This window comes from Stegostoma tigrinum, chromosome 35, assembly GCF_030684315.1.
Source record: "Stegostoma tigrinum isolate sSteTig4 chromosome 35, sSteTig4.hap1, whole genome shotgun sequence".
NCBI lineage: Eukaryota > Metazoa > Chordata > Chondrichthyes > Orectolobiformes > Stegostomatidae > Stegostoma > Stegostoma tigrinum.
The window spans coordinates 7461805-7488741 of record NC_081388.1 but is presented as its reverse complement, the minus strand read 5'-3'; the positions used below and the strand labels follow the sequence as shown (position 1 = coordinate 7488741).

Below are 26937 nucleotides of genomic sequence, written 5' to 3'. Positions count from 1 at the left end.
CAGTGAATTTCAAGTCAAAACAATCATGATGTATGAATAAGGTGAAATGCCAGTACTTAGGGAAGTTGTATTACCACTAGACTAGCAATCCAAGACCTCAGTTCAAACCCAAGTGTGTAAGTTCAAATTGCACCATAGCAGGCAGTTCTATAGAGATGGAACTAAAAATGAGTCCATCAGCAGCCGTGTATTGATGGTTGCAAACATACCAAACCTGTTCACCATAGCGTCATAGAGGTTTGCAACATAGAAACAGCCCCTTCGGCCCAACTTGTCCATGCCACCCAGTTTTCACAATTAATCTAGTCCCATTTGCCTGCATTTGGTCCCTATCCCTCCATACCCATTTCTATCCAATGCACTGTCCAGATGTTTCCTAAGTGATAAAATTGTACTTGCCTCCACCACTACCTCTGACAGCCTGTTTCAGAAACTCACCATCCTCTGTGTGGAAAATTTACCCAGCTGGACTCTGCTGTGTCTCCCACCCCAATCACATTAAACTATGCCCTGTAGTTTTAGACTGCCCTACCATGGGGAAAAGCTGTGGTCTATCTATCTTAGGGAAGGAAATTTGATGGAACTTAACTGGTCTGGCCCATGCGAGCGTCCAGACCCACAGCAATCTGGTTGACTCTGAGCAACTATTTGAACAATTAAGGATGGGCAGTAAATGTTGGCCTAGGTAGCAACGCCTCTGAACAAATAAAAAATCATTACTGGCGATGATAATTCTAAAGAAATCACAATAAAAGGAAAATGTTCAATCAAGCTGCGTACTGCTCAATCAGATCAACAGACACTTAAGCTCTGATTTCTGTTTTATTTTCAATTGCACATTGCTAATTGCTCACAGAGAAATGAAGAGTCACTTTGCTTAACTACATTCTGTTCAAATTGCTCTTCACCCTTTCTGTCTGTAAGAATGTTCCTTCAGTTTCAAACCAGGAATTTTCTCGGCATTGTCTCTTACTTTTTGATCTGTCTCAGTCTTTATCGTGACCTATGTCTGAGGGAGGAGACTTGCATAGGCCAATTTATCCATTTTAGTGTAATGGATGTTGGTGCTTCTAACTGACCTACTAGTTGGTCCAGAGCCAAATGGTTCTCGGAAAATAAACCATGCTTGTCGTTCCAAGTCAATGTCGTCTCAGCTATCTGTTCAAGCCTTTCTCCTTCAGCTTAAGCGGTTATGATTCATGTGCAATACAAAGGGAGTGTTGCCCCTGCTGGAGATTGTGTATTTTGGTTGGTACATGAAACAAAGGCGCATCCAAGATGGCAACAGAGTAGGATGCTTCATCTGGACCTTGTCCAGTCCAACTGGTCTTCTTCTTTTCTTCTCTTTTCTTTCCTCTTGGTGTATTTTTTCATCTTCTCTCCTGGCCTCTGACAACTCCAGGCCTGGCATTGCGCCCTCCCAGCCCGGCGTAGTGGCCTCCCAAAGTGGCAGGATAGCACCCCCCCACCCCCCGATAATGGAAGCCTGTCAGCCTGGTGTGGCATCCTCGGCTCAGCTTGGCAGTCTGAAGTGAACCCCCTAGCCTTGTGATCTTCAAGGTGAAGCCTGGGGCAATCTGGCGCCAGGCCCAGTGTGGGATAAAGGCTAGGTGCCAGCATGGTTTGGATTGGAAGACCATTGTTCTGGACTTTCATTTTTGCACGTTTCCATGGGGTGGCATAGTGGCTCAGTGGTTAGCACTGCAGCCTCACAGTGCCAGGGACCCGGGCTCAATTCCAGCCCTGGGCGACTGTCTGTGCAGAGTTTGCACATTCTCCCCGTGTCTGTGTGGGTGCTCCGGTTTCCTTCCACAATCCAAAGATGTGCAGGCTAGGTGGATTGGCCATGCTAAATTGCCCTGTAGTGTTCAGGGGCGTGTGGGTTACAGGGGGATGGGTCTGGATGGGATGCTCCAAGGGGCGGTGTGGGCTATTGGATCAAAGGGCCCGCTTCTACACTGTAGGGAGTCTAATCTAATCAAGCTGGGCATTTTATTTCACTACTTTCTAAGCCCGTGTAATTGAAGAAGCTGTACCTAGGTACCTTCATGCATAAGATGGTGCTGTTAGTGGAGATGTATACACTTTACACTGTACTCATTGGATATGTGACAATAAAGCCAATTCATTTTTGGCAAGCATAATCAACTGCGTGACATCATTAAAAGAAGGCCAGATGGAGTTCCCAGTTAAATTTATTCTTTAATCAACAGGATCCAAAATAAGGCTCCACTAAGGGAAAATCACGCCTGACAAATCTATCAGAGTTGTTTGAGGATGTAACAGGGAGGGTAGCTAAGGAAAAGCAGTGGATGTAATAGATTTGGATTTTCAGAAGGTATTGGCTATATTGCTACACATTAGGCCAACAGAAGAGCCCTGGGTTTTGGACATTGTATATGAGCATGGATTGAGGATTGGCTATAAATGGAAGACAGAGAGTTGGGATAAGGGAGTCATTTTCAGCATGGCAGCCTGTAACTAGCGAAGTGCCACAGGAATGAGTGCTGGGTCCGCAATCATTTACAGCATTTTTAACGACTTAGATGAGGAAAGTGAATTGCACTATAGCAAAGTTTGTGGTTGTCACTAAAATAGGTGGGGACTTCGATGGTGAGGATGAGGCAAAAAGTCTGGTTGAGTGAGTGGGCAACAACATGGCAGATGGAATATACTGTGGGATTAGGTGAGATTATGCACTTTGGAAGGAAAAATAGAAGATCTGGATCTTATTTAAATACACAAAGACTGCAGAAAGTTGCAGAACCCAGGGGTTTGGGAGTCCTCATTCATGAATAACAATAGTCAAGCATCCAAGTTAAGCAGGTATTAGGGAAGGCAAATGTAACCTTGGCTTTTATTTCAGAGGCTATGGAGTATAACTGTAGGGAGCTTTTGCTAAGATTATCCAAGGTGCTAGCCCAGAAAACAGCCAGAATACTGTGAACAGTTTTGAGCCCCTTGTCTAATGAAAAATATACTGACATTGGAGACTGTCCAGAAAATGATCACTAGACTGGGACCAGATATGGAGAGACTAATTTATGGAAAGAGATTGCATTGATTGGGTTGTATTCATTGGAGTTTAGAACAATGAGAGGCGACCTTATTGAAACATATGAGGTCTGTAGAGGATTTGACATGGTGGATGAGGGGAGGTTGTTTCCCCTTGTGGGAGAGTCTAGGAGCAGATAATCTAATCTCAGAATAATCGGTCACATATTTCAGGAATTTCTCTCTCCAACGGTAGTGAATCTGCGGAATTATTTACTGCAGAGGGCTGTTGAGGCAGAGTCATTTAGTATATTCAAAGCTAAGGTAGATTTTTGATCAGTAAGGGAATTAAGGTTTATGGTAAAAGAAAATCAGGAAAGTGGATCTGAGGATTATCAAATCAGCCATGATCGCTTTGAATGGTACGCAAGGCTCTGTGGGCTGAATGGCCTAATTCTGCTCCTACAGCTTAGATTGTTATTGTTGTACAATCTGATCATTCAGATAAAAGATGCAGGTCTTTGTGGACAGGGGCGATTCTGTCACTGCGTGGCTCTTTTATCAATCAGAAAGTGTCATGAGAGATAGCCAGTCACTTCTGTGTCCCCACAACACCACAAATGGGACTGGGGCCTGGTTAGAATTTAGTAAACTAACCAAGGTGGACAGTCCTGCTGTTTTGTTTTTTCACACTATCCCTAGTCCAACAAGTCAGCTTCCTCTTGGAATGCTGCCAAAGTTGCTGCTTCCTTTCTGAAGCTGGTTTTCTTGCATTTCAGTTCTGAAACGAAAAGCACGTTTGATGCCTGGCAACATTAATCCCATTGATGTTTACGGAATCATGCAGTGTGGATTAGGTCGCCACAGTTACTGAAATTATAGCTGCGAGGATCCTTCACTGGCTTCCAAATGCTCTGCAGCAACCTGGGGTCACGAACGATAATGAAACCAGGAAAGGTAAGGAGAGGGCTCAAAGAGAATTTTGACAGAAGAGCTGTAATGTTTCGATAATTCAAGCCATTTGACTGTTTCAAGGTTTTGTTGGATTTTCATGTTTGCAACACACACTGTCAGTTGTGCCTAAAAATATTACACCGTGTTTAAATGTAGGACGTGAGGTTTTCTGGAGTTGGAGATCAGCCAACTCAATAGCAGGGTTAATGGCAAATTGTTTCTGACTCCACTTGTCAGGTTTAAAATAGAAAATTGTATCCCCAAGGTCCAATTTTTGCACGATGTTCAAATTGGTGCAGACGAGAGGATTACAGATATTCAGAAATATTTGAATACGTTGCAGAAAGCCAACTAAACTTCCAGTTGTTACCTGATTGCTGCCAATGAGGAAGAATGAATTAGCACCTTCACGAAGGTAGATTAGGTGTAAGATCTGAAGTTAACACGAGCGATTCGCAAAGTGACCTCGTCACAATCCCTTGGCTGCAGTCTCCACTGATCCATTCCCTTCACTTTATATATTCTAATTTCAGATGAACAATCTTAATATGTACATTATTGTGTTTGGAATCCATCAACAAATTCCCATTTCAGATGATCAATGTGAAGGAGACATCAATTGTATTAAGATGTAGGCGAAGCTGTTGAAGTCAGTGTGGTAATGTAACAGTAATACTTTGTTGAAAAAGGAAGTGAATTTAAAGCCTGCTGCCAGAGTTTGCTGATGAAGATGGTATTAGCATTCAGTCGCTGATACACTGATTGTCTCAAACTAGTTCTTCCTGAAGACAACAGTTAATTATAGCACAACTTTCCAGTTCCTTTCATGACTTCTTATGCGAGTTTTTATATCTATGTTGCAAGTGTGGCAGCTTTGACTCTGAGTCAGAGGGTGAAGATTCAATTTCAGGATTTGGGCGCAGACTGTGAGTCAACTTTTCATCGCAGTGTTGAGGGAGTGTAGAGTGCAGTTCTGCAGATGATGTTTTTCTTTTGCAGGTGAGGTTCCTACCTGCTACTCCAGGTAAAAGATCTGAGCGCACCATCCAGATGTTCTCTCAATGTTGACAACAACCTTGGCCCATTGTTCGGTCCAGCATTTATCAGCCTGGTGAATTACAGTAAAAAACTGTGAATGTTGGGAAATCTGAATCAAACACAGGGAATTCTGGAAATTCTCAGCAGGTCTGCGGAGAGAGAAACAGAGTCAATGTTTCAAACCCAATCTCTCCCTGTCACACTTTAACTTACACACATTTTACATTCCTGCTTCTGTATCACCACCATTAGCAATTCCCTTGTCTTTTCCCGTGGGCCGCCACACCATCTGATCCCCTCACGTCTCCTCTGCTTATGACCAAAACTGAATCAACCCATCTTGCAACCCCTTTCAGTTCCAAAATAGTTGTGCTGGACTCAGGACGTTTGCTCTGTTTCTCTCTTCACAAACGCTGCCAGACCTTCTGAGTTTCACCTGCATTCCCTGCTTTAATTCTCCACTATCTGTATGTGGCTATGAGGTGAGGAGATGTTCTGGAGAGGTGTGAAGCAGAGGTTAAAAACACAGAGTGGGTATGAGTTATCATATCACCAGTGTGTTAACATACAAGAGCAGAGAGTCTATAATGGGTCATTCCTCATATTCTGACCTCTTGTGCATCCCCAGTTTTAATCAGTCCAGCATTTGGGAGTGTGCCTTCTGTTGCCTCAGTCCCAACCTCTGGAATATCCACCCTATGCTCTCAAACTTGCTGCCCTCCTTTATGAACATATGAACCAGGTGCAGGAGGAAGTCATTCAGCCATTCAAGCCCATTCTGAGGGGTCCTGGCCAATTAACCCCATTTCGCAGCACTATTCCCATATCGCGTGATGGTTTTGATACCTTGTAATCTATTGATTTCTCCTGAACTCATCTTGACAACTCTCTGAGGGAGAAATTCCAAAGATTCCACTATATGAAGGAAACTAAGTGACCCTCCAACACCACCCCTCAGTGAAAGAAAAACATCATCTGTCAAGCCATTTACAAATTATGAATGTTGGAATACATAATTATCATCTAATTGTGACCAAGAATCAATTGGCTGTTGTCGGGAAAACCCCATCTGGCTCACTAATGTTCTTTAGGGAAGGAAAATGCCATCCTTACCTGGTCTGGCCTACATGTGACTCCAGACCCACAGCAATGTGGTTGACTCTTAACTGCCCTCTGGCCAACTAGGGATGGGCAATAAATGCTGGTCTAGCCAGCAATGTCCTCATCCAATGAATGAATGAAAGTAAGAAACTCAGTATGATCCAAACCTGAGGATCCTCCTTTCGACTTCCAAGTGTCTCACTTTAGAATTGAGGTAGAGCCAGTATAGATAATTTTGGCAAAACTGGGGTGAGAGACTTCAGATGGGAGGATTGTTCTAGCATTGTTCTCCTTTAAGGCTCAGGAAGTGGAAAGTGATGTGCGTTTCTCCCCCTCAAGGATATTTGTACCTAATGTGACAATTGTAACCTTCTGTCTCGTGACTAGAGACTAGGATGTGGTATTGGAGGATCTGACAAAGACTTCTTACAGCAGACTCGTTATTCTGAATGCAAGGATAACCACTGGTACACACACAGAGCAGGCAGGAGACGTCAGCAGCCTGCAACAGACTACACAGATGCATCAATGACACAGCACATCCACAGAGAGCTCACACACACCCCAACCTTTACTTCACACTTGTTGGTTTTTAAAAGTGACAGCAATTCCAAGCTGCCATGGATGCTTCCTGTCACACTCCATCCAGGCTCCCTGCACCAAATCAGATCCCTCAGAGTCCTGCGGTATTTATTTCTACCCAGTGTGCCTGAATGCTGTGTGAATTTACCAACAATCCCATCTCTGTGACAGGCAACCAGTCAGCTGGGCAGTGACATCACCCTGTAGACCTAGGTTTCAATGTGACTTTCATGAATCCATCTGGTAGTGGCATTCACAATAAACATGGCTTTATTACAGCTCACCAATACATACTAATATTGCATTCACATGTGTGGGATAACATTAAAGTATACAGTATAGTCGCACACTTCCATCAGCATGGTGTGCTTCAAGTGGTCCCTGTTAAGATGGAGACTGAGGCCATTATACCCCTAGACTACATGCAGGGATAACATCATGAGTATTTATCTTAAAGAAATATTGTTGCATCAACTGTTGGACCATGGTAGCTAACTGGTTAGCAGTGTTGCTTCACAGTACCAGGAATCCAGGTTCAAATCCAGCCTTGGGTGAATGTGTGGAGTTTGCATAGTCTCCCTGTGCATTGCATCTGGATGGTCCAGTTTCCTCCCACAGTCTGAAGATGCACAATCTCAGTAGGTTGGCCATGCTAAATCACCCCATAGTGTGCCGGCTAGGTGGATTAGTAATGGTAAATTGTCCTATAGCATCTAGGGAAGTGTAAGTTAAGTGGATTGGCCCTAGTAAATGTGGGATTGGGGGAAATAGTGTAAGGGGGTGGGATGAACTTTTGAGGGTCAGCATGAACTTGAATGGCTGAAGGACTTCTTTCCGCACCGTAGGGATTCTATGAACTCTGAGATATGATGTAACAGAGAGGAAATTGATAAAAGTTTCAAATTCATGATGAAAAAGCTTTAATCATGCAGCGATTGGTTAGGATCTGGAATGCACTGCCTGAGAGTTGTCAGTTCAGCGGACACAGGAAAAGGGAAAATTAGACTGTTAACTGAAAAGGAGGAATGTGGAGGGTTGCAGAGAAACAGAAGGAAATTGGTGCTAAGTGAAATGCTCCTTTGAAGAGCTGGTGGAGACACAAATGACTGAATGGCCTATATCTGTGTCATAACTGTGTTTTGGATTTTATTTTTGTTTGAGGAGCCATCTCCCCTCCCAAAAACAAATGCTGTTTGAATCTGGTGGTCTTTTATGGGAAAAACTCTTAACCTGCAGATAAAGAGGTTCATCCGTCAGACTATCATAAGGGGTTAGAGCCTGCGTTTCTTTGCTCTGCCTGGCCACATAACTCAATCATAGCTATTACAGCCACCATCATGGAAGTATCTGATGTTAACTCTGTGCAGCTGATTTTGTGATTCTGTGAACACATTGGGAGAAACTGGTCCCTTCACTTAAGATTGGAGACACACAGGAAATGCATGCAGGACTGAGACGAATGGCAAAAGAACTAAATGTGAACTGAGGTTTTCACCTTTATTCTCAGCGGGGAGTCAAGATTCATCATGAGGTGCCTGAGAGGGTGTGGGAGGCAGATTCAATTGTACCATTTCAAAGTGGAATTCAATAACTTCTCAAAATATTAACAATTACAGGGGTGCTTGGAACTGGAATTAGCTGAGCTGATTTGGAGGAGAGACACCCAGTTGAATGGCCTCTTCTGTGCAGTAATTGAGCAACGAGGTATGTTGGCAATGATAAGTGTAATAATGTTAATGCCAATGATCTAATAATCAAGGGAGCCAAGCAAATGTTTGCCGACATGGGTTTGAATCACACCGTAGCCACTGATGGAATTTAAATTAAAGTTAAAAAGTCTACAGTTGTAAATCTTGGCTCAGCACACCTACAACTGTGTTGCCAAACTTTGAATGAATACCACCTACAAGTTCGCTAACAATACCACTGTAGTGGGACAGATATCTAACAACGGCAAGTCAAAATACAGGTGAGAGATAGAGGGCTCGATGACGTGGCACAATTAAAAAAAAAATCTCTCAACATCGGCAAAACTAAAGAACTGATCATCGACTTCAGAAAGAAAGGAGAAGACACCCCCATCTACATCAATGGAACTGAGGTTGAGAGGGTGAAGAGCATCAAGTTTCTCAGGGTGATGATAGCTGACAACCTGTCCTGGACTTCCCCATAAATGTGACAGTCAAGAAGGCACAACAATGTCTCTTCTTCCTCAGGCAGCTCAGGAAATTTGGCATGTCCATAAGGTCCCTCACCAACTTCGACTGAAAGCATACTGTCAATTGCCCGGTACAGCAATCGCTCTGCCCAGGACTGTAAGAAACCATAGGAGGTGGTGTGCACAGTCCTGACCATCATGGAAGCCAGCCTTCCATCCATGGACTCCATTTACACAGCTCATGCCATGGAGAGGCAGCCAATAATATCAAAGACCCATCATACCCTGGTAATGACCCCCTACAACCTCTTCTGTCAATCGGAAGATGCAGAAGCCTGAACACACGCACCACCAGGTTCAGGAACAGCTTCTTTCCAGCCATTATCAGACTGTTGAATGGACTCTAGCCTCAAATAATGTAACCTGAAATGTAACCTGTATAGATCTAAGTCTTTTTGATCAGTACATCCTTCGCTTGCTGTGATCTGCCTGTACCACTCGTGAACAAAGCTTTTCACTGTATTTTGGTACACAAGACCATTGAATCAATCAAAATGGTGACTGTAACAACTGTCACTAAATGTTCTAAAAACACATCTAATCGCTAATGTCTGTTAGGGAAGGAAATTTGTCATCCTTACCCGGTCTGGTCTACATATGGCTCCAGACACTCAGCAATGTGGTTAACTCTGAATTGACCAGCAAGCCATTCGGTTACAAGGCAACAAATACTGGCCTTGCTCCAATAACAGGGAGATATTCTCTGATTCATCATTGTTACTTGGTTTAATATCCATTCCCAAAAGCACATCAAAGCTGTAATTGGCATGATGCAGTGTAGAAAAGTGGGTGGGATATTCCTCACTCTACAATCTCTAGCATTAAGGAGGCTGCACTGCGACACTGCTTATAACTTTGAATAGGATCGCGTTGGTTCCTCACTGTTGCTGGTTCAGAATTCTGGAATTTCTAACAGAACACAGTTGTTTTGTGATAAAAGCAGAAAGTACTGGAGAAACTCAGCAAGATTTGGCAGCAGTTGTGAAGTGTTAATGTTTCGCGGCCAGTATGACTCTTCTTTGCAACTGGAATGGATTGACTAACACAATCAATGCCACCAAAATCACCAACACTAACTGCCTCAATGTTTCACAATTCATTCAACATGGTCACATCAAAGACTGATTTTATTTTAGAAACAATAGGAACTGCAGATGCTGGAGAATCCGAGATAACAAGGTGTGAAGCTGGATGAACACAGAAGGCCAAGCAGCATCAGAGGAGCAGGAAAGCTGATGTTTTGGGCCAAGACTCTTCATCAGATAAAGGGTCTAGGCCCAAAATGTCAGCTTTCCTGCTCCTAAGATGCTGCGTTGCCTGCTGTGTTCATCCAGCTTCACACCTGATTTTATTTTACTTTCTTTTTTTGGGCTCCCCTCTCGTTTCTTATCTGTGCGTACGTGTCGTGTTTTATCATTTAGTTTCCCTCTTCAGCAGCGGAAAAACTCACTCTTTCTTCTACTCAAGAAAATCGGGTTAAATTGATTCCTTTTTAATCGTGATTATATAGAAGACAGCCATAAAGGAAGGCGTCCTTGTTCAATTGACCCCTATTGCCACCAACCAAAGTGGGTGTTGATAAAGAAAGGGAGACAGTTCCATGCCGTCACCTGGAAGCATATTGCTTCCAGAATCACAATAAGCTGGGGATAGTCATAGCAGGGTGTACAGGACAGTGAAGTGAGGCCACCCAATCAGATTAACTGTGCCTAATTAAATGGCAGAGAAGAGGTGAAATAGCCTCTAGGCCTTAGGTTCCCAAACCAATGCCCCGAAACGTCAGCTTTTGTGCTCCTGAGATGCTGCTTGGCCTGCTGTGTTCATCCAGCCTCACATTTCATTATCTTGGAATCTCCAGCATCTGCAGTTCCCATTATCTCTGATCTCCAACTCCTTCCTGCCATCTGAGCCTTAACCACTTTTGGATTGTGCCTTAGATCCACTAGCCTTCAATTTTGCTGACAGACTCGTAGAATCCCTACAGTGGGGAAACAGACCATTCATCCCATCAGGTCCACATTGACCATCCAAAAAACATCCCCCAAGACTCACACCCCTACTCTATCTCTTTAATCCCTGCATTTCTCATGGCTAGTCCCCTTAGCCTGCATGGGCAGCATGGGACCTCAGTAGTTAACACTGCTGCCTCACAGCGCCAGGGACACAAGTTGAATTCCACCTTTTTGGCGACTATCTGTGTGGAGTTTGCACATTCTCCCCGTGCCTGTGTGGGTTTCCTCTGGGTGCTCTGGTTTCCTCCCACAGTCCAAAGATGTGCAAGTTAGGCAGATTGGCCGTGCTAAATTACCCATAGTGTACAGGGATGTGTGGATCAGGTGAGTTATAGGGGGATGGGTCTGGGTGGGATGCTCTGAGGGTTGGTGTAGGCTTGTTGGGCTGAAGGGCCTGTTTCCACACTTGTGGGGATTCTATGATCTATGGTCACTGGACAGTACAGACAATTTAGCATGGCCTATCCACCTAACCTGCGCATCTTTGGACTCTGGAAGGAAACCTACGCAGACACTGGGATAATGTGCAAACTCCATACAGGCAGTCGTCCAAGAGTGGAATCAAACCGAGGTCGCTGGTGCTATGAGGCAGCAGCGTTAGCCACTGAATTCATTGACTGCCTTTGCCCTTGTGTGAAAGGGAGGTGGCTTCGGGTCATTCCAAACTGATAGCAATTTTATGCCTTTTGCAGTTCACAGTAAAACCTGTCCACCTGAGTGATGAAGACTGGGCTTACTACACTGGGCACCCTAAGGACTCCAAATCAATTCTGGCAGGGTACAAGGCGTCATAAGTTGAAATGGTTGTGCCATCGCAGAATGCAAAGGATTTATTTGGGGGAATGGGGGAGTGGGATGTTCACTGATGCACACTTTGTGCAAGTGGAGAGGCCCCTTTGGGACTATTCACATAGCAGCATAGACAATGTTAAGAATCAAGAGATGTAGGGGGAATGTGTGGGAGAGGGGATTGAAGTTTAAACACCAATAAGGGAGCAGGTGGAATTCAGGTAAGAGGCTAAAGGGTTAATAATCTCAATCCCAAAACCAAGCACACTTTAGCTGTGCTGTTTGTGGGTAGTAGGTGCTACTCTTTCCTTGACTGGGTGTAAGGGCCTGTTTAGCTTGCAGTGCAAGAGGACAGACCACAACAAGAAACATCTGTCTTAAAAAGATGTAGTTAATTGCCCGATAGTAATTAGACAACATATCTAACCCTGTCAAGATCCAGAGCTGCACCGTGACTCAGTGGTTAGCATTGCTGCCTCACAGGCCAGGGACCACTGAGTGATGTTTGCACATTCTCCCCGTGTTTGTGTGGGCTTCCTCTGGGTGCTCCGGTTTCCTCTCCCGAGTCCAAAGGTGTGCACGTTAGGTGGATTGGCCGTGCTAAATAGTCTAGCGATGTGCAGGCCAGGTGGTTTAGCCACAGGAAATGCAGAGTTAAAGGGATAGGGTAGAAGAGTAGGCCCTGGGTGGGATGCTTTTTGGTGGGTCGGTGCAGTTTTAATGGGCCGAATGGCCTGCTTCACTACGATAGGAATTCTATGATTATGGTTCAGAGCTTATCTCTCAACTACCCAACCTGAGACTGTATGACATTACAAGATTGGGTGGAGCTTAATGCAGTCTCCAGCATTAACCCTTTCATTACCTTGTGTAACTTTGACCTATTACTTGTAAGGGAGACAGGGCAGAGAGAAGCAACTAATCTGGTATCAGGAGGTGGAGTGAGACACGTTAGATAAAATAATGACGTGGGAGCTTCATTGATTGTGAATTTGGGAAGCCTGTTACATTCATGATATGATGTCAACTTGACCACTGGATCCAGTGAACCTTGCTGAGCACCATTGCCCACTGTTCTGACTGCCCCCTGATCAATCTGACCCAATCCAACTATTCGGATCCCACTCAGGCTTTTGATTCCCTCCAGTCTACCTGCTCTTTGCCTTCAATCTCTTCCTTTCCACCCCCTTCTCCCAAGGCCTCTAAGAACTCTTACATTTATACCATCCCATCTGAAGATTAGGCCAACTAGTGTGAAAAGTGAGGAAAGCAGGGAGACAGATGCACTATTGTTTCTTCCCTTCTAAACATCCTTTATTCTGTTCTGCATCAACACGTGGACACCCATTAGATGGACCAAATTTAATCAGGAATACCAAGGGAGAGGGTGAGCGATTATCAGGCACAGGCAGGAATATAGATTTGAGGTTGAAATCAGATCAGCCATGATCTCATTGATTGGCACAGCAGATGGGAAGGGCCGAGTGGGCTACTATTCTTCCTTGTTTGCACGTTAGGGTCGCTCATTTTAATTAGTTGGCCTGAACACCAGGCATGGCTGTCGTGCAAAATAGTGGGAAGGATCCAACCAACTGAGGGACATCGGTTTAACATCTCAACTTGAAAGAAGGCACACCAAACATGCAGGACTCCCTCAGTAGAACAAGGAACGGTCTGCTGAGTTTATGTGTCAAAATATTTGCCCTGGGACAGACCTGCAAGCTTCTGATTCAGAGGCAATGAGGATTCTCACAAAACAGTCTCTCATTGGTTGGCATGATCTAACTCAGCAGAGACTTGGTGTTGTATCTGGGACCTTTAAGCTTGTCAAAGAATCCTGACACTGCAGAAAGAGGCCACTCAGCCCATCTTCACTGAACCTCTGAAGAGCTTCCCACCCTATCCCTCTAACCGCACATTTACCAAACTTGCTCATCCCTGGACTCTACGGGTAATTTAGCATGGTCAGTTCACCTAGCCTGCACATCTTTGGACTGTGAGAGGAAACGCACGCAGACACAAGGAGCACGTGCACAGACATCGTCCAAAGCTGCATTCAAGCCTGGCTCCCTGGTGCCGTGAAGCACTAACTACTGAGCTACCTTGCCAAACAAGCCTGCTGTTGGATTACAACATAAGTGAACCATCCGGATTGCATTTGGTCAATGCGGGCCCAGGGGCTGTACAAATGAACTACAGTGCAGGCGCTTTGGAAAATCCAGCAGAACGCAAAGATCGACCTAGTGGCTCAAAAATAGAGAATTATTATTTTTTCCACTGGAGGATGGGAGATGGAGGGATGACATTTTCAAGGTTTGTAAAATAATGAGGGGTATAGATAAGACAAAAGGCAGATATCTTTTCTTTTGGGTGGGGGATTTCAATACTACGCAGAAGGGTTTTAAAGTGAGAGGAGAAAGATTTCAAAAGGACATGAGGGGCAACTTTGTTTTCTGCAAAGAGTGGTTCGGCCATGCAATGAACCTCCAGAGGAAGTTATGCATATAGGGACAGTTACAACAATTAAAAGGCATTTGGATAAGCCCGTGAAGGCGATCCTAGTTTAGTTTGGAAACATGGTCAGCATAGACCGGTTGGACCAAAGACTCTGTTTGTGTGTTGTATAATTCTATCGACTCTGGGTGAAAACAATTGGATGAACAGAGCTACCAACTGGTGCGAAAAGTGAGGAAAACAGGGAGATAGATATCCTATTATTTTTACCCTTCTAAACAACCTTTATTTAGTTCTATGTCAACACGTGGGCACCCATCCATTACAGTTTAGATCAATGATGGTCAGGCCCATTTTGATCATATTTATCGAACAAAGTAGAGGCTTATGAGGCAGAGCATCTGAAACTCAACCCGACTGTGTTTGTCAAGGTTAGTGTGCGAGGAGTAGCTTCTGGAACCAATCCAAGATGCAATAATGCCAATTAAACCAGACTTAAGTTTCAGAGGGAGAATTTCAGCTGTTGGATAAACGTTTCCTGTTGTTCAGCTGAGTTTGGTTTTAAGAAACTTCCACATTGTCTCCATGGTAAGCAGGCATTTGTTGGTGGAGTTTTTTCTGTGAATCTTTCCTCCCATTGGAATCATTGCACAATTTGAGGTGTTCGGATGAGGGGTAAATTTACCAATAGTCTCTGTGAGCTCACATACAAAATTTTCCCTTTCCCAAGTATCCTGTTAATTATTTAACCAATAGAACACAGCTTCAGGAGACATCGCCATCACTCCATGGCCCTCACCTCCAAGAGAGCTGATTCAGACTGAGGTCAGAGATAATTGGAACTGCAGATGCTGGAGAATCCAAGAAAACAAAGCGTGGAGCTAGATGAACACAGCAGGCCAAGCAGCATCTTTAGGAAGCCAAAAGCTGATGTTTCAGGCCTAGGCCCTTCATCAGAAAAGGGAGATGGGGAGAGGATTCTGAAATAAATAGGGAGAGGCCATCTGCATGGGGAAAGCAGGTGTATAGGGACTGGACGTCCATGGTGAAAATGAGATTGGGGTCAGATAGTGGACTATCATCGTTCCTTCTTATATGGTACTAAAGAGGTCAGAAGACCTTCAATGAAATCATCAAAATGTTCAATAAAAACCAAAGGAACTGTGGATGCTGTCAATCAGAAACAAAAACAAAGTTTCTGGAAAAGCTCAGCAGGTCTGGCAGCATCAATGAATGCAGAAAATAGGGAGGGGAGGTGGAGTAAGGTGTAAACAATAGGATAGAGCCCAAAGAGAGAGAAAGACAGTTGGACAGATAAAGGAGTTGCTAATGATCAGGCTGGGAGGGTGAATAGTTATTAATGGGGACTGATAGTGACTAACAACAGGGGGTGTGTAATGGCAGGCTGTGTGGTAACAAGGCCTGGTGTGTGGGGTCGGGGCCTGGGACATGGGAGAGTTTAGGCCCTAAAATTATTAAGCTCAATATTGAGCCAGGAGGGCTGTAGGGTCCCCAAGCGGAAAATGAGGTGTTGCTCCTCCAGCTTGCGTTGGGCTTCACTGGAACACTGTAGCAAGCCAGAGACAGAGATGTTGGTCAGGGGGTAGGGTGGTGCATTGAAGTGGCAGGTTACAGGTAATTCAGGGTCTTTTTTGTGAGCAGAATGTAGATGTTCTGCGAAGCGGTCGCCAAGCCTACGCTTCGTTTTCCCCAATGTAGAAGGGACCACATTGTGAGCAGCGAATGCAGTAGGCTGGATTCTGGGAAGTGCAGGTGAAGTGTTGCTTCACCTGAAAGGTATGTTTGGGCCCTTGGATACTGGGGAGGGAGGAGGTAAATGGGCTGGTGTCGCACCTTCGCTGGTTGCAGAGGAAGGTGCCGTAGGGCTGTGGGGAGGTGTTGGAGGTGAAGGAAGTGTGGACCTGCACAGCCAATATCAGCAGGGCCAATACCAGCAGAGCCAATACCAGCAGAGCCAATACCAGCAGAGCTAATACCTCCAGAGACAATACCAGTAGAGCCAATACCTTAGAACCGGCACCTATAGAGTCAATAACTGTAGAACCAATACCTGAAAGGACAATAACACCTCAAGCGTTCCTAGAAATTCAAACGTCTTCAACACCTCAGTAGCTGCAGAACTTCTGGTGTCCCCAGAGCCTCCAGTGTCCCAGAGCCTAAATAAACCTTGACCATCCAGTATGTCCAACACCTCCAGTATCTCGAGTGTTGATCTGAGATCGGAAGCTTGTCCTCATTGATTCCAGGCCCTCCCTCAAAAGGAAACAACCACTCAGCATCCTCCCTGTCAAGGCACCCTTAGAATCTTGTATTTTTTCAATAAGATCACTTCTCATTCTCCAAAACTCCAGTGAATACAGACTCAACATATTTAACCACTCCTCATAATATTTAGGATCAACCCTGTGATCTTCTCCGGACGGCCTCCAATCCATTATAACTTCCCTTAAAGTAGGGCAAGAAACCGTTCACTGTATTCGAGCTGTGGCCTGATTACAGCTTTGTACAGTTTTAGCAAAGCCTCCCCAATTTTTACAGTTCATTCCCTGTGAAATGAAGACTAATATCCCCTTTTCCGAATCTATTCTGTTCTGTGTATGTATGCCAGCTTTTTGTGATTTATGAACAAACTCTGCTATTCCTGTCAGCAAGTCATACAGCATGGAAACAGACCCTTCAATCCAACCAGCCTATGCCAAACACCATCCCAAACTAAACTAGCCCCACCTGCCTGCAATTGGCCCACATCCCTCCAAACCTTTCCTATTCATGCATCCATCCAAATGTCTTTTAAACATTGTAATTGTACCCACATCCAACACGTCCTCAGGAAGTTTATTCCACTCATGAACCACCCTCCATGTAAAAACTTTGCTACTAATGTCTTTTTCAAATCTCTTCCTCTTACCTTAAAAATGTGCCGCCTAGACTTGAAATTCCCCATCTTACCATTAACTCTATCTATAACTCTCTTTAGTTTAGAAACTTCCATCAGGTCACCTCTCAATCTCCTACGCTCCAGTGAAAAACAGTCCCAGCCTATACAGCCTTCCTTTATAACTCAAATCTTCCACACCTGGCAACATCCTGGTAAATCTCTTCCGAACCCTCTCCAGCTTTGCAATATCCTTCCTATAACTGGACAACCAGAACTGGACACAGTGTTCTAGGGGGGAGACCTCCTGTAACTTTTCGCAGCCTTACTCTATTTGAAAAATATTCTGCTCCTTTATTCTTCCTGCCAAAGCGCATAACCTCACAATTGCCCACATCAAATACCACCTGCCAAGTTTTTTGTCAGCTTATAGCCTGATCAGCCGACATCAATTTTTAGAAATGAGTTGGAATCAATTATAACAAAATAGGGCTGGCGGTGGCCTAGTGGTGTAATCACTAGACTATTAGCCCAGACTAAACCCCGCTAATGTTCTGGGTCCCAGGTTCAAATCTCACCATGGCAGATGGAGGAAGTTGAATTCAGTAATTTTTTTTAAAAGCCTGGAATTAAGAATCTACTGATCACCATGAAGTGATTGCCAAATGCCAGAAAAACCCATCTGGTTCACTATTATCCTTCAAACCTGCCACCCTCACCTTGTCTGGCCTACGTGTGACTCCTGACCCACAGCAATGTGGTTGACTCTCAATTGCCCTCTGAAACACCCAGCAAGTCGTTCAGTTGTAACAATCGCTACAAAGTCTCAAAGAAATGAAACCAGATGGATCACCTGGCTTTGACCTCAGCACCAGAAAAAGCAACGGCAGAAACAGCCCTGTGGACTCTGCAAAGTCCTCCTCACTAACACTGTGGGGTAGGTGCCAAAACTGGGAGAGCTGTCTCACAGACTAGTGAAGCAACAGCCTGACAGAGTCATACTCACAGAATCATACCTTACAGACAATGTCCCAGACACCACCATCACCATCCCTGGGTACGGCCTGTCCCACTGGCAGGACAGACCCAGCAGAGGGTGCAGCACAGTGGTATGCTGTCGGGAGGGAGTTGTCCTCGGAATCCTCAACATTGATTCTGGACCCCATGAAGTCGCATGGCTTCAGGTTAAACATGGGCAAGGAAACCTCCTGCTGATGTCCGCATATCATCCTCCCCCAACTGGTGAATCAGTATTCCTCCATGTTGAACAACACTTCGAGAAAGTACTCAGGATAGCAAGGGCAGAAAATGTACCCGGGGGGGGGGGGGATTTCAATGTCCATTACCAAGAGGTACTCAACAGCAGTACTACTGATCGAGCTGGTCGGGTCCTGAAGGATAAAGCTGCGAGACTGGGTCTGCAGCAGGTGGTGAGGGAACCAACAAGAGGGAAAAACTACTTGACCTCATCCTTACTAATCTGTCAGCTGCAGTCGCATCTGTCCATGACAGTATCGGTAAGAGTGACCATCGCACAGTCCTTGTGGAGACAAAGTCCCGCCTTCACATTGAGAACAACCCCCATCGTGTTGTGTGGCACTACCACTGTGCTGAATGGGACAGAATTCGCTCAGATCCAGCAATTCAAAACTAGGCATCCATGGAGCACTGTGGGCCATCAACAGCAGCAGAATTATGCTCCAGCACAATCTGTAACCTCGTGGCCCAGCATATTCCCCCACTCACCCATTACCATCAAGTCAGGGAATCAACCCTAGTTCAATGGAGAGTGCGGGAGGGCATGCCAGGAGCAGCACCAGGGCATACCTGAAGGTGAAGTACCAACCTGGTGAAGCCACCAAACAGGACTGCATGCACATCAAACAGCAAAAGCAGCAAGTGATAGACAGAGCTAAGTGATCCCACAACCAACGGATCAGATCTAAGCTCTGCAGTCCTGCTACATCCAGTCATGAACGATGGTGGGCTACACCCTGGAGGAGAAGTGTCCACTAATATCCCCATCCTTGATGATGGAAGAGCCCAGTACATCAGTGCAAAAGATAAGGCTGAAGCATTCGCAGAAATGCAAGTGGATGATCCATCTCGGCCTCCTCCAGTGGTCCCCAGCATCAGAGATACCAGTCTTCAGCCAATTGAATTCACTCCACATGATAACAAGAAATGGTTGGAAACACTGGATATTGCAAAGGCTACAGGCCCTGACAACATTCTGGCAATAGTAGTGAAGACTTGTGCTCTAGAACCTGCTGCTCCCTTAGCCAAGCTGTTCCAGCATAGTCACCTATTGCCTGAGTATGTCCCGTACATAATAAGCAGGACAAATCCAACCCGGCCAGTTACTGTCCCATCAATCTACTCTCAATCATCAGTGAAGTGATGGAGGGTGTCAGTAACAGCGCTATAAAGCAGCACCTGCTCAGCAATACCCTGCTCACCTACACCAGTTTGGGTTCTGCCAGGGCCACTCAGCTCCTGACCTCAATACAGTCATGGTTCAAACATGGACAATAGAGCTGAATTCCAGAGGTGAGGTGATAGTCCTTGATATCAAGGTTATGTTGGACTAAGTGTGGCATCAAGGAGCCCGAACAAAACTGGAATCCATGGGTATCGGGGGAAAACTCCCCAGTGGTTGGAGTCATACCTGACACATAGGAATATGGTCATGGTTGTTGGAGGTCAATCATCTCAGCTCCAGAATATCTCTGCAGGAGCTCCTCATGGTAATGTCCTCAGCATAACCATCTTTACCTGCTTCATTAATGACCTTCCTTCCATCATAAGGTCAGATGTGGGGATGCTCACCAATGATTGCACAACATTCAGTGCCGTTTGTGACTCCTCAGATATTGAAGCAGCCCGTGTTCTAATGCAACAAGGTCTGGACAATATCCAGGTTTGGGCTGACGAGTGGCAAGTCCCATTTGCACTACACAAGTACCAGGCTGTGACCATCACCAATACGAGACAATCCAATCACCACCCTTTGACATTCGGTGGTGTTACCATCACTGTATCCCCCACTATCAACATCCTGGGGGTTATCACTGACCAGAAACTCAGCTGGGCTCACCACATTAACAAAGTGGCTGCAAGAGCAGGTCAGAGACTAGGAATACTGTGGCTAGTAACTAATCTCTAGGCTCCCCAGATCCTGTCCACTACCTTCAAGGCACAAGTCAGGAGTGTGATGGAATACTCCCCACCTGCCTGGATGGGGGTCAGCCCCAACAACACTCAAGAAGCTTGACACCATCCAGGACAAAGCATCGCGCTTGATTGGCACTGCATCCACAAGTATCTATCGCTGACGAACCTCAGTAGCCGCAGTGTGTACTATTTACAAGATGTACTGCAGCAGTTCACCAAAGATCTTCAGACCAGCACCTTCCAAACCCACGACCACTTCCAACTAGAAGGACAAGGACAGCAGACTTATGGGAACACCACCCCTTGCAAGTTCCCCTCCAAGCCACTCTCTACCATGACTTGGAAATATATTGCTGTTTCTTCGCTGCATCAAAATCCTGGAATTCTCTCCCTAATAGCATTGTGGATCAACCCACAGCAGGAGGACTGCAGCTGTTCAAGAAGGCAGCTCACCACCACCTTCTCAAGGGGCAACTAGTGAGGGGCAAGAACGCTGCCCTAGGCAGCGACACCCGCATTCCACAAACGAATAGGAAAAAGGAAGGCCAACATTTGAAAGGTCATAACCTAGTCATGGTTTTATGAAAGGGAAGTGATGCCAGACTTATTTTTTTAGTTTGTCAAAGAAGTCCTCAGCAGAGTTGATAACAGGGAACTCGATGGGTTTTATTTGCACTGTCAGAAAATGTCCAGAGACAAGGTATCTGATGAAAGTTTAAGTCCGAAGATATAGAGGCTATGTTATTGACGGTAGTATGTTGGTGTGGTTAGCGAATTAGCGAATGAGCAAGAAACAGCGAGTGGGGATAAAGGATTTTTTTTCAGGTTGGCGAGGGGTTCCATAGGGACCGGTGCCAGGACCACAACGTTTATGATACATGTTAATGACTTGGAGGATGGAAGTGAATGTACTGCAGGCAAAATTGCAGACAAAAAACAAAAGAAGTATTTTCTGATGAAGGGCCTAGGCCCGAAACGTCAGCTTTCCTGCTCCTAAGATGGTGCTTGGCCTGCTGTGTTCATCCAGCTTTCTTATTTAAGTAGAAAGGCAGGTTGCTGGAGGAATACAAACAGCTTACAGAGAGAGAAGTCATAAGTGGGCAAAAAATTGACAAATGGAGTATAACATAGAAGAATGTAAAATTGTTCATTTTGGAAAGCATAAGTAAAGAATAGAACATTATTTCAATGGAGAAAAACTGCAGAAAGCTGCAACAGAAAGGGATTTGGGGGGACTTTCGCATGAAACACAGAAGGCTAGTACACAGAGCAGCAGGAAATCAGGAAGGCTAATGCAATGTTGGCCCTTATTTCAAGGGAGTTGGAGCACATGGCAGGATTTAAACTCACATCCCCAGAGCGTTACCTAGGTCTTTGGATTAGCAGTCTGGAAGTACTGCTAGGCCATGACCTCCCTGGTACTGTGCAATGCCCAGTAAACACTGCTCTTACTGCAACAGGACAAGGTGCTGGTAAGACCACATCTGGAGTGCTGTTAGCAGTTTTGGTACCCATATCAAGAAAAGATATTGTTTTATTGAAGGCAGTTAGGAGAAGGCTCACTCAGATGATCTCTGGTATGATGGGATTGTCTTCTGAGCAAAGGGGAAACAGGTTGGAACTTGACTCACTGGAGTTGCACAGAATGACAGGTGATCTCATTGAACCATATCGGATTCTTAAGAGGAAAGACAGGGTCAATGCTGAGAGGGTGTTTTGCTTCATAAGACCAGAGGGCACAGTCTCAGAATCAGGGCCACCATATTAAGACCAATTGAGATAAGGATGAATCTCTCCTCTCAGAAAGTTGAGAGTCTTTGGATTTCCTTAGTGTAGAAAGCTATGGGGCACAATCCTTGTGTACATTCAAGGCTGAGATAGATAGATTCTTGGCCAATTCAGGGAATGCAGGGTTACAGGGAAAGGTTAAGAAAGTGGATATGCGGAATGTCAGAACAATCATAATCCTACTGAGTGGCGAAGGAGGCTCAATGATCAGCTTAATGCTGAATGACTTTACTTCGAATTTACCTGGAAATGTCAAACCAGAAACCTATATGTTTACGAGCATCACAAATAGGAGTAGGCCATCAGCCACACTTCTCTGCGCAATCGTTCAATTAGACTATGGAGGATCCTTTCATTCAACGCCATTTTCCCACACTCATGCCATATATTTTAATATCTAGAAAATAGTATTCAAGTACTGAATAGATCCAATATTTCTGTACAGTGTAAATGGGATCCTCCCAAGCACTTCCACTGAAAGAGCAGTGTTTACTGGGCATTGCACAGTACCAGGGAGGTCATGGCCTAGCAGTACTTCCAGACTGCTAATCCAAAGACCTAGGTAACGCTCTGGGGATGTGAGTTTAAATCCTGCCATGTCAGATGGTAGAATATGAAATCAATAAAAATAGATAGATTCTTGGCCAATCAGGGAATGCATTCCCTCCCTAATAGCATTGTGGGTCAGCCTACAGCAGGAGGACTGCAGCTGTTCAAGAAGGCAGCTCACCACCACCTTCTCAAGAGGCAACTAGGGAGGAGCAAGAAACGCTGACCGAGCCAGCAACACCCGCATCCCACAAATGAATGGAAAAAAGGAAGGCGAACCTCCCTGGCACTGTGCAACACCCAGTAAACACTGCTCTTTCAGTGAAAGTGGTTGGGAGGATCCCATTTACACTGCTACTGGAAAATTGGATCTATTCAGTACTTGAATACTATTTTCTAGATATTAAAATTCAATAAAAATCTGGTAATAAGAGTCTAATGATGACCATGAATCCATTGTCGATTGTTGGAAAAGCCGATCTGGTTCACTAATGTCCTTTAGGGAAGGAAACTGCCATCCTTACCTGGTCTGGCCTACATGTGACTCCATTTCCATAGCAGTTAGGGATCAGCAATAACTGCTGGCCCAGCAGGTGATACCCTGATCTTTTGCATGAATTAAAGAAGTAACAGGTTCGCACATACCTCAGGGACTGAGGCTGAGCTTGTGGACTCAATACCGGAGGATGTCCGAATAGACTTGTAGCAGGGAAGCTGTCTCCTGTTCCTCCTGTCACCTCTCTCCTACAGTAGCTGATAATGTCCATCCTGGTCTCAATGTCTTCTCCCTGTCCTCCTGCAGACCAAGGGGGACCTTAAAGAAAGAAGTCAGTAACCAAACATATGCATTCTCCTGGTGACTCCTGTAGGGTGCAGCACTAACTCATTCCAGGCAACATTCTCCAAGGAGTAAATCCGAGTGTGTGCCTCAGCTCCTTTCCCAAGATTACCTCTTGAGCTAAACTTGAGTTAATCAAGCAATACAGGTCAAAGTCTCATTTTGGGCTCTTTCAATCAAAACGCCTCTGTTTATAAAATCAAGTTCCCTGTTTGCTTATTCAATAGTCTTCCCAACACATCCTACTATTTTAAAGATTTGTAGGTGCAGGTTAGAGGAGCAATATAGAGTTGTATAGCATGAAAACAGATCCTTTGGTCACCCTAGAGCCTCTGACCCAGGCTTAACCCCTGTACCAGACCCTGGATTTACATCCCACCAACTGCAATGGTTAAGAAGGCTACTCACACCCACCTACTCAAGGGTAATTAGAAATGGGGCAATACATGACGTGTAGCCAAAGCTGCTCACCTCCTGTGAATGGATTTAGGACGGCACGTGGCTCAGTGGTTAGTAGTGCTGCCTCACAGAGCCAGGGACCCAGGTTCGATTCCATCTTTGGACAACTGTCTATGTGGAGTGTGCACGTTCTCCCTGTGTCTGTGTGCGTTTCCTCCTACAATTCAAAGTCTTGCAGGCTAGGTGAATCAGCCATGTGAAAAGCATCCTCACAGCAATAAGACAGGGGGGTGGGTCTGGGTGAGATGCTCTTCGGATGGTTGGTGCAAACTCGATGGGCTGAATGGCCTGCTTCCATGCTGTAGGGATTCTATGAATCAAATAAAATAGGTCTTAAGGAGTTCTTACAGAGGGGGAGACAGGTGTTGAGGTTTAGAAAGAGTGAGCCTCGTCAGCTGAAGGCATAAGCCACCAACAGCAGAATGATTTGTCGAAGGCCTTTGCTGAAGTCCTTATAGACAATGTCCACCACTCTGCCTTCATAAGCCTTCTTTGTTTCTTCTTCAAAGAACTCAATCAAGTAAGTGAGACATGATTTCCCACGCACAAAGCCATGTTGATTATCCCTCATCAGTCCTTGCCTTTCCAAATACATATAAATCCTGTCCCTTAGAATCCCCTCCAACAACTTATCCACCACAGGTGTCAGGATCACTGCTCTATAGTTAGGATTGCATGGATCAATTGGAGTGGCAGTTAAAGGCAATGAGGAATTTACAGGAGCCAGGGGGTGTGATGGATGGCAGTTTCAGGAAGGTAGAAAACCCACAGATATAGTCGAGTAAATGAGTTACCTCTGGGAAAGGTAGGCAGGTAGTGCAGCAGTCTCCTGTATCTATCCCCATCTCAAACAAGTATGCTGTTTTGGGAAATGTAGGGGGTCATAAATTCTCAGTGGAATGTAGCACTGACAGCCAGGATTCTGGTACTGAGACTGGCCCGAATATAACAATGGAGCATGTCAGGTTAAAAACAGCCTCTTTTCTCTAAGATTTGCAGGAATGAGAAGAACACTCATTAAGTGGACAAAGTGCCAAGAGGGTTTAACAGAGTCGATGCAGAAAGGATGGTTGGGAGCGGCGCACATCCAGGGATTCTCAGAGTAATAAAAGATTGAGATGAAGAAGAACTTCTTCACTCAGAAGGTGGAGAAAACTGTGGAGGTTCAGTCATTGAAACTGAGTATAATAGGTTTCTATGCAATTAAAAAAATGATGTAATGTAAGAAAATGATGTGGAGATAGACAATCACACCTTATCTAGTTGAATAGCAGTGTAGGTTTGAGGGGCTGAATGGCCTCCTCCTGCTTATATTTCTAATGTTCTTGTATAGATATCACCTATCCGTTCTCTTTAAAATGATACAATTTAACTTAATTTGCCTCTCTTCATTCTTGCAATTTGAGTTCATCACTTTGCAATTCTGTGCATTAAATTTAATCCACTTTGAGTCTTTGCATTCCACCAGTCTGCCTATCCCCTTTGGGAATTTGTAACAAAGTTCCTCATTGTTCACTGCCTTTCTGAGATTGCTGTCAAGCTGTGAGCTTTGAAATTATTCCATGCATACCCCAACACAAGATCACTTCTACATTCGTAAAGGAGCAATGGTGCCAATTCCACTGGGAAACGTCACTGCATACCAACCCCCTAATACGAAAAACAACCATTCACCTCCACTCGGTGCTTTCTGGTACTTCGCCAACCTGGTGTCCTCACTGCCGCTGTCCCATTAATCACATGGGCCCTCACTTTGCTGATTCCTTTAGTTCTGATATTTGATTCGCAAACAAATTAACTTTGGCACTTTAATCTTCCCAAATCCTCACCAAAGAACTCAACCACATCAGTCAAACATAATTTGTCTTTAACAAATCTATGTTAGCCATCACTTATTTGCCCATATTTATCACCACAATTCAGTTGTCACAGATTATTGTCTCAACATTAGGCTTACTGCCCTGTAATCATTGGGTTTACCCATCAAACCACTTACGTAGAGAAGTACAGCATTTCTAATTCTCGCTTCATCCAGTGGTTCTATTCTATCTGTGGACGATGGTGGTCAGACCCTCCTCCATTTCTTCTTTACTTCCTCCAGCAGCCTAAGATGTTGTCCATCCTGGCCTCTGAGTTCTCTACTTACACAGTAACAAGATCTGACCGAGGTTCTCAGACACGTGGATGGGCTCCTAGGGAGAAGCTCTTCCTGTTCGTAAAAAGAATAACAATGAGAAGGTGTAGAGTGAAAGTGATTTTCAAAAGAAACAACGGTGAAGTGAAGACAAATGTTTTCATATAACCAAGGAGTTAGGATAGAGAATGGAAATGTGGTGGGGGAAGGTTCGGTTGAGGCTTTCAAGAGGAGCACTGGATGATTATTTGGATAAAGTAGTGTGTAAAGATACAGGGAGAATGTGGGAGATTGGCACTAGGCAATGATGCTTGTTTAAGGAGCTGACACTGGCATGGTGGGCCGAATAGCTTATTTCTGCACTGTAACAGTTCTGTGATTCTTTGAGCACTTTTCAGTAACTTGACTTTATTTTTATCCTTTCCAGACTCAGTACCCTTCCTTACTTGCGGTGACAGAAACAGCATCCTCTTTGATAGTGTAGACAGATGGAAGATATTTATTTAGTGTCTCAGCCAGGCCTTCAGCCTTTACATAAAGATGCCCTTTCTGGCCCGAAATTAATCCCACCTTGCCTTCAACGAGTTGATCATAATTTATAAGTTTCTACACTTACTTTAATGTTACACAGACATCTCTTCTCATATGCTCTTTTTGCCTCTCATCTTTGCTTCACTTCTCTTTTGTACTTTTTGTGTTTAGTTTGGGTCTGTGGTACATTATAAGCCTGACATTTATCATAAGCCTCCTTTATCTGTTTCATTTCAATCTGTATATCTTTAGCCACCCAGGGAGTTATGGCTTTGAAGGCTTTCCCTTTCACTGTGAGAATCTATCTTGTCTGTCCCCAAACTATCTCCTCTTTGAAGGCCTCTCATTAAATGTTACACTGAAAGAATGAAGTGGAAGTCAAGTGTTGATGCTATCTCCATAATCAGTTATGTTCGGTAATGATAA

The 26937-nt window shown here is 44.7% G+C and overlaps 1 long non-coding RNA gene across 1 annotated transcript; it reads left to right on the top strand.

Moving 5' to 3' along the window:
- Positions 1-3887: 3887 nt before the first annotated feature.
- On the top strand, positions 3888-26937 carry LOC125447581 (uncharacterized). The gene is made up of 3 exons (XR_007246571.1): positions 3888-3951; positions 8286-8373; positions 24838-26937. It is a non-coding gene; the product is annotated as an uncharacterized LOC125447581 (long non-coding RNA).